The sequence below is a fragment of the Rousettus aegyptiacus genome, unplaced genomic scaffold (assembly GCF_014176215.1).
Source record: "Rousettus aegyptiacus isolate mRouAeg1 unplaced genomic scaffold, mRouAeg1.p scaffold_m13_p_4, whole genome shotgun sequence".
NCBI classification, from domain to species: Eukaryota; Metazoa; Chordata; class Mammalia; order Chiroptera; family Pteropodidae; genus Rousettus; species Rousettus aegyptiacus.
In genome coordinates this window covers 88,035,546-88,043,981 of record NW_023416307.1, presented here as the reverse complement: position 1 = coordinate 88,043,981, position 8,436 = coordinate 88,035,546, and the positions used below count along the sequence as shown (strand labels likewise).

The following is an 8,436-nucleotide window of genomic DNA, read 5'->3' as shown; positions in this document are numbered from 1 at the left end:
CAGGATCATGTATTTAAGTTTCTGGATATTTAAATAATACAAACGAACTATTTAAGAAATACTTCATAATGACAGCACTCTGAAATTCAAGTTTTTAAGGTCTTCTCAATTTGAGACTCTGCTCCCTGTCTCATTTTACTTTCCACAGACCTTTATAGTATTCTCTTTGGGTCCATCTCCTCTCTATATTGTTCAAAAAGTTCATTGGTAAGTACATTTCTTTTCCTCTTTATAGTGTCCCCTGTTTTATTTCTGTTACAGTGTTTTTGATTTTTTGCATGTCATTTTGATTCTTAGATTTTCCATCTCTGCTTACATACTCCTCTGTTCTCGAATGTTTCTATTTTTTTTCCATTACAGCCCTTACCATGTTCATTAGTTATTTTGTTTTATTAGGAAAAAAGTTTTTAAGAAACCGTTTCTTTTCTGTCAATCTTATTTCCATTATCTGCGTAAGAGTCTGTAGATGAACACCCTGAGATCACTCAATGGTTGCTCCTACTCACTCGGTGGCCTGAGTAAAGGGAGCTACAGACTGGTCTTCATTGGTGAGCTGGCACTCCCGTCTTCAGGAAGGAACTGCTGAGTAGGCACAGAGGGCACCTCCACATGTGCAGACCAGCTTGTGACCTAGGGTTGAGTAGCAGTAAATTCAAGAGCTGGAAGAGTTTGTTTACCCTAAAATTCCTCTTTGGTCACAGCCTTTTCAGCAGTATCCTGCTTTTCCTTCTCAATCTCTTCAGGATCTCTATAGAAGTAGATATTGGCCATGATCTGCTATGGCTGCTTACTGGTGGTGGTACAGTACAGGCACAGAATTACCCAGGGCAGCATCCACCACATCAGACCCACTGAGTGAGTTCCCTTACTGTCGTCGCAAGGGATGGCAGTGTCCACATAGTGCAGAGGGGAGTCTGTGTTACACAGAGCAATGATAGGTAGGTTAACATAAGAGTCTCTGTGAGAGACTGGTGGTCTGCCCTGGAATTAGTAATCACTAGAAGTCTCTGCTCCTGGAAGGCTACCTGAATCTGGTACTAGATTCTAGGAGTGAAGCAGCCAGTAATAGGAGTAGGTCCAGTGACAGCAACAAACTTCAGCATGGCCCATTGGTCAATAGTCCTGGACAATATGACAATGACATTAGCCAGGTTTTCAATAGCAACATAGTAGAAACTGCCAGCAGAAGCTTCTCCCAGGTTCTCTTCAGATTTATGATATAGATGCCATAACTTTTCTTTTTGTAGATGTACATTTACATTTGGAAGTCAAGGTTGGTGCCATCTAAATGGGTTCTTGCTGTAAAAAAAAAATTAAAGACATTCTCTTCCTTCATTTTTAGGACACCAAGGGATCTGGACATTATGAAAGTTTTCCTTTAAGTTACAACAGGAACCTGAAATAATGCTATATGGACCTCTCTCTGGGTAGCATTGAAAAGATAATCATTGTTATTTTAAATTCCCTGCCTGATAACTCCTAAATCTATCTTGTATCTGAGTCTGGTTCTAATGTTTGTTTTGGCACTTTAGATTGTATTTTTTTTCTTATCTTTGGCAGGCTTTATAATTTCTTCGTTGAAAGGTAAATATGACATGTATTAGTTAGAACTGAGGTAAATAGGCTTTCAGTGTGAGGATTTATGTTAATCTTTACTTCTAACAGGTGTTAGAAGCTTTAAATTCTTCTAGCATCCTTGTTTAGTTTCCCTCCTTGACATTGGGCTTCCCTAAATATGCTTCCCTCGACAGAGTCTGCTAGTGCAGGGCTTACAGTATAACTGTTGTTATACTGGAGCCCTGTTGCTTTGGTGGTATGGTGTGGGCAGGGGGAGTATTCATTAATCTTTCAATGAAATGTCAGTTTTTAGTGGGCCTTTGTCCTTATACTGAGACCTTCGCAAGTGTTTCTTCAGTGATGTAACTTCCCTGATCAGCTGACTTCCCTATACTCTCTTCCCCAGCTACAGCTTTCTGAACCTATTTCCTGAAATCCTGATCCCTGGTAACATGTTTTAGTTTTTGTTTTTGTTTTCTCTCTTTGGATAAAACAGGAAGGCTGGAGTGGAGTGGAGTAGGAGGAATTCCCTTCCTTCTCTGCTGGGGTAAGGGGCTAAAACAGTCTTTTCCCCATGAGAGTAGTCCTTCATTATGGTCAAAACTATTGGTTTATTTCACAATAATCACTCTTCTCCCCATGCCAGAGCCACAGTGATCATTCTTGGATCTTTCAGTGAGAACTCAGTCGAGATATGAGAGTCGAAACCCATGAAAATGTGGGTGCCTTTTGAAACTGCAATGCCCCAAAGTTTCTCAGTCTTACCTTAGCTTCCAGCCACTTACCAGAGTTACTGATTCAGTGTTCCTACTGGCCTATGGCTCCGGCAGCTTTTGCTCCAGGTCAGCAGGTCTGACCTGTGTTTTTCTGGATGAACCTGTTTCTTCAGGTTTCAGGGTTACAATGAGCCCTGAGACCTCAGTTCTCTGATGAGTTTAAGAATAAGCAAAGTTATGCTTATTCTTTAACTCAACATATTACCTTTGGTGCTAAGGTCAGCTCCTTCTCTTGTGAACTGCTTCTTAACACCTCTCACCTGCTCAAAGACTTCATTAATGCAATGGCTCCCCATTCTCTCCATATAAAAAAACAAAAACAAACAAAAGGATAAAAACTCACCTTGATTCTACATCTTCTTCAGCACCATTTTCCATTTCTCTGCTTCCCTTTACAAACCTCTCAAAAAGAATCATCTCTACTCATTGTCTATAATTCCTGTTTTCCTGTGTTCTCCCAAAACTACTCCAGTCCACCTTCTGTCCCTTTCTCTCCATAGGAACTATTTGTTCAAGCCCAACAATGACCTCCGTGGAGCCAAATCCAGTGATCAATTCTCAGTATTGGTATTGTCTCACCTGCAAGCAACTTTTTGCCTAAGAACAGCTTTAGACACAAATGATCATTCCTTCCTTGTTGAAACACTTTTTTCATTCCACGCCAAACCCTCTTTGCTCTTGATTGTCTTTTGTATCACTGGCTACTCCTTCCCAGTAGCCTTTGTGAAATGAGGTTCTGTCTTACCTTGATAATCTGAGTTGGTCTGCCTCCGAAACTTTTCTTTTTTTTTGGTCTATGTATACTCACTATCTAAGTATTGTCATTTAGTTTCATGGCTTTCATGCCATCTCTGTAAAAGTCTTAAATTAATATCTACCTAGTCTATATAGATATCTACAAGTACCTCAAATATAGATCGTCCAAAACCAAACTCTTGATTAAACACCTTCTTTCCCAAGCCTCTCCATTATATACATTTGGGTGCTATTATTTGCCAGGTACTAAATGCTGAAAACAGAAAGGTGATATTAAAACCATTTATAATAGTTAAATTTTGTTTTTAAAAATATAGTATGATAGGAGGTAGATTGTATGGGTGGGTCAAGATGGCAGACTAGGTAAAAGTAGGATTTGCCTCCTCTCGGGTCCACATTAAAATTACAACCAAATTATAAAATAATCAACATGGAGAATTACTTGAAGTCTAACTGATCATAACACCTATGTTTGATATTATAAAGAAGGAGGCACAACAAAGCTGGTAGGAGGGGCAAAATCACTAATTGGGCTGGACTAGGAGCACTGGGAAGGAGAGCAAGGCTGCAGAGGCCCCCCTGAAGGAGAGAGGGGTCCTAGCCACATTTGGGGGCTCCCTTGCCTAGAGATCCAGCCTAGGAAAGAAGAATTCCCTGAAAAATCTGACTGTAAAAATCAGAGAAGATTCTGGCCATCCAAGTGAGATGGAAGGAGACTGAATCCCAGATGCTCCTTTAAAGGGCCCATGTACAGGCACTCACCTGGGGCATCAGCAGTGGGACAGAGGCTTGGGCACGATTCATAAAGAAAAGACTACGTTACCTGGCACCAGAAAAAGGGCTGGACAGGCTGCTGCCATTGTGCATTAGTTGTGACCCCCACTATGGGGGCGGTCTACAGGACAGCACCGGCCTGCCTGTGCATATCCCTTCCCCAACATGGCCAAATCTGAAGCTGCACTGACCTGAGGAAATCTCCCTACTCTACCCAACCTGCAGATTGCCCGAGGCAACCTGTTGCTGGGTGGCTGTCCCACCTTGCCCCTTTCCAGTTAGAATATTCTGCACAGGCAGCAGCCCTCAGCCAGTGTGTGAGCACATTTTGGGGACAGTTTCGGGCAGATCACTGCTGCTGCACGAGCTTAGGTGGATTGCGGGGCTCTGTGGGCCAGTCCCAGACAGCAGCTGGTCTCGTTGTGATCTGTGACTTTTGTGGTAATGCACAGGTGGACACAGAAGTTGCAGCAAGACTGAAGCTGTATTGGCCTCATGGTCCTTGTCTCCCTGAGACCCCGTGCCACCCAACTTACAAATTGCCTGCCTTGGCCCATTGACAGGCAACCTACCCTGCCCTGCCCCTTTCTGGGACCATGCATTCCACACAGGCAACAAACTTTGGCTAGCACAGGGCGTACTTTGTGGGGAAATCAGTTGCAAGCAGAACATTGCTGCCTGTGAGAGCTGCAATATCGCTCAGAGGGATCAGAGGTCTGCAAGACTGCCCCAGATAGTAACTGGTCTCACTGTGATCTGTGACTACAGTGGGAACACACGGCCACAGAAGTTCAAAACTGAGGCTGTATTCACCTGATGGCCCTTGTCTCCCTGAGATCCTGCTTCATCCAATCCACAAAGTCCCTATGGCTTATTGACAGGCAGCCGCCCCTCCCTTTGCCCCTCTCCAGGGCTGAGCATTCTGTGCAGGCAACAGACCTTAGCTAATGCAGTGAACACATTTCAGGGAAATCGGTTGGGGGCAGACTACTGCTGCCTGCATGAGCGGCAATATCTCTTGTTACCGTTGGGGCAATCCAAGTAACACTGAAGATTCTCAGATCACTACCACAGAGTTGATTCCAGCACAGCAGGAGTATGAAAGATAATATTTATTAAACTCACATTTTGAAGTAGAAACGGGTCACTCCTAAACTGGTTAACTGCGTAGAAACGAAAATACACTCTTTGTGAGAAGTGGGTGACAGCAAAGAGGAGTGGGAAAAATGCAGAAGTGGGAAGGTCTGTATTATATTAAGGCCATGGTGGGTAGTTACAAAGGCAGTCCTAAGTGATTGGCACATGAGGTAATTTTGAGGGACACTTGGCTGCTATTTATACTTTGTCTACTGAGGATGTGCTTACCCAGAATTCAGTCTATTATAGATTCATGAACTTCTGGACATAAACATGGTATTATAATGATGGCATAATAAGGCTGAGGTTGTGAGCAGGTCAGAGTAGTACCTCCTTGTGCAAGCGTCCTTGGCCAGATTAAACTAGCTATAGGTTTATGGCCCTCCTGTCCTTTGTCTCTCAGGATGCATGAGTGAATTTTTAACTACCAAGGGGTATTCTTTGGGTAGTCTTTGGGTGGTCTCTGGGCTGGGTCTTCATTTCTTTGTTCCCCTGTCACTCATATCTGACTAGCTACCTAACAGGATTATTGCAGGGGTTTGTGGGACTGCCCCCCAGATGGCAGCTGGTGTGATCTGTTAATACTGTGGGACTGCGCAGGTACAGAAGTTGCAGCAAAACTGACTCTGTACTGGCCTGATGGCTCTTATCTCCCTGAGATCCTGCCTCATCTAATCCACAAAGTGCCTGCAGCCCATTGACAGGCTGCTGTCTCTGCCCTGCGCCTTATCCGGGGTTGTACATCTGAGCAGGCACAGTGAGAAAATCTCAGGAAAAACAGTGATGGGCAGATCACTGCTGCTAACACGAGATGCAGTATTGCTAGGGTAGGTCATAGGGGTTTCTGGGCCCATTCCAGATGGCAGTAGGTCTCACAGTGATATATGACTTTTTGTGGGGGCCCATGGTCCCAGAGCCAGCAGCCAATCTGGTGTTGTATCGGCGTGACGATCCTACTCCTTGCTGATACACCACTTAATCTAACTCCAAAATCACCTGTGAGAAGGCTGTTCCTAGGCAAACCAGTTCCATCCATGCTTTCCTTGGGTAATGAATTTAACAGCAAACAATAACACTCAGTTTGTGTGGCCCACACAAAGTCCATGCATCTGAGAGAAGCTTTGGGCGGCAGGACACAAACCCTTGCCCATAAGCTTCAGTAATTCTTGAACAGATCTCAAGTGTTTGCAGGCTTGAGGAGGGCAGTGGCTGGACTTGCTGTGATCTGTGACTTCTGTAGGAAGCCATAGAGACAGTGCTGGCATGTAAACTGACACTAGAGTGGCAAGGGGAAATCTGCTCAATATACCCAGGTGACTCCCTGGGTCCCCACACCACCTAACGTGCATATCACCCAGAGGGTCTTCCAGTTTGGAGTCATATGGGCAACTGACAAGGAGCCTCAGACTTTGAGGAGCAATGGTCCTTCTACTAAACTGCCCCAGGCCTGGTGTTGGCTTAACGGACCACTGCCTACAGTGTCGTTTCTCCCACTTATCTATAGTATAGGCAACAACCATCTGTGGATAACTTTATAGCTCACACCAGGTATCCCTGAACAATCAAAGGCAGCGGCTGACCTTAGCCTATTGGGGAGCCCCTCAGAAGGGGCCACAAAACCAAAGCACCCAGAGGCCGGCACTAGACCACAACAGAGAAACTCCTGACTAGTCCCATAAGAGATAAGCACAAAGGGTGGTCTCAATGAGTACACAAGCCTGCTAGGGCAAACCCCACTCATAACAACTCATATTCAATTCCCACAGTTAGTCAGCCCAAGTGTTAATCTCATCTACTGATGTACCAATAAAGTCTACCATAGATCACACACAACCCACACAAAGATTATGTCCAGAGCCCCAGCATAGGTGATTAGGGAGAGTATGCCACTGGCCACACAGGATTCCCTTCTCCATCAGATCATCTGGCCATGGCTGTAACATGAAAGAAATATTCCTAACACATAGAAGTGAACACAGAGAGGCTAATAAAATGAGAAGACAAAGAAACATGCTAAAAGAGAAACAACAGAAAATAGGTTAAATGAAATGGAGGCAAGCAACCTACCAGAGACAGAGTTCAAAATAATGGTTTTAAAGATGCTCAATGAACTTAGGGAGAGAATGGATGAGATCAATGAGAACTTCAACAGAGAGATAGTAAGCATAAAAAAGGACATAGGAACCATAAAAAACAACCAGACAGAAATGAATACTATAACTGAAATGAAGAATACACTAGAAGGATTCAATAGTAGATCGGATGAAGCAGAATATCGAATTGGTGAATAGGAAGACAAGGTAAGAGAAAAAACTCAATCAGAACAGCAAAAAGAGGGAAAAAAATTAAAAATGAGGATAGTTTAAGAGACCTCTGGGACAACATGAAGCATAACAATATTTACATCACAGGAGTACCCGAAGGAGAGGTGAGAGAGCAAGGGATTGAAAATCTATTTGAAGAAATAATGACAGAAAATTTCCCTAATCTGGCAAAGGAATTAGACATACCAGTTTAGGAACTACAAAGATTTCCAAACAAGAGGAATTCAAACAGACCCACACCATAATTAAAAAGCCAAAGGTCAAAGACAAAGCATCTTAAAAGCAGCAAGAGAAAGGTAGCTCATAAGAATGAGCTACTCAAAAGGGTACCCACATAAGAATGTCTGCTGAATTTTCAACAGAAACTTTTCAGGCCAGAAGGGACTGGCAAGAAATATTCAAAGTCACAATAAACACGAACCTACAACCATGAAAACTCTACCTAGCAAGGCTTTCAGTTAAAATGAAAGGTGAGATAAAAAGCTTCCCAGACAGATAAAAACCTAAAGGAATTCAGCACCAACAACCAGTACTACAAATAATGTGGAAGAGATTTCTGTAAAAAAAAAAAAAAGGAAGAAGTGGGGAAAATAAACAAACAAATACAAATAATAAAACGGCAGTACTATGTACCTATTGGTAATCACTTTAAATGCGAATGGATTAAGTGCTTCAATAAAAATACATAGGGTAACCAAATGGCTAAAAAAACAAGACCCATGCATATACTGTCTATAAGAGACTCACTCCAGTTCAAATGACACTTAAGGACTGATAGTAAAGGGATGGAAAAAGATATTTCATGCAAATAAAAAAAAAAAGCTGGGGTAGCAATAGTTATATCAGACAAAGTAGACTTTAAAACAAAGGTATAATAAAAGACAGATAAGGGCATTACACAATGATAAAGGGATCACTATATCAGGAGGACATAACCCTAGTAAACATATATGAACTCAACATAGGAACATCTACATATGCAAAACAATTATTGACTGATATAAAAAGAGAGATCAACAGTAACACACTCATACTAGGGGACTGTAACACTCCATTGACACCAGTGGACAGATCTTCCAGACAAAAAATCAACACAGAACAATGAGTCTAAA

General features: G+C 42.7%; 1 pseudogene; it reads right to left on the bottom strand.

Annotated features, from left to right (window-relative positions):
- Window positions 1-630: 630 nt before the first annotated feature.
- Window positions 631-1,363, bottom strand: LOC107499898 (annotated as a pseudogene).
- Between the last annotated feature and the right edge of the window lie 7,073 nt (window positions 1,364-8,436).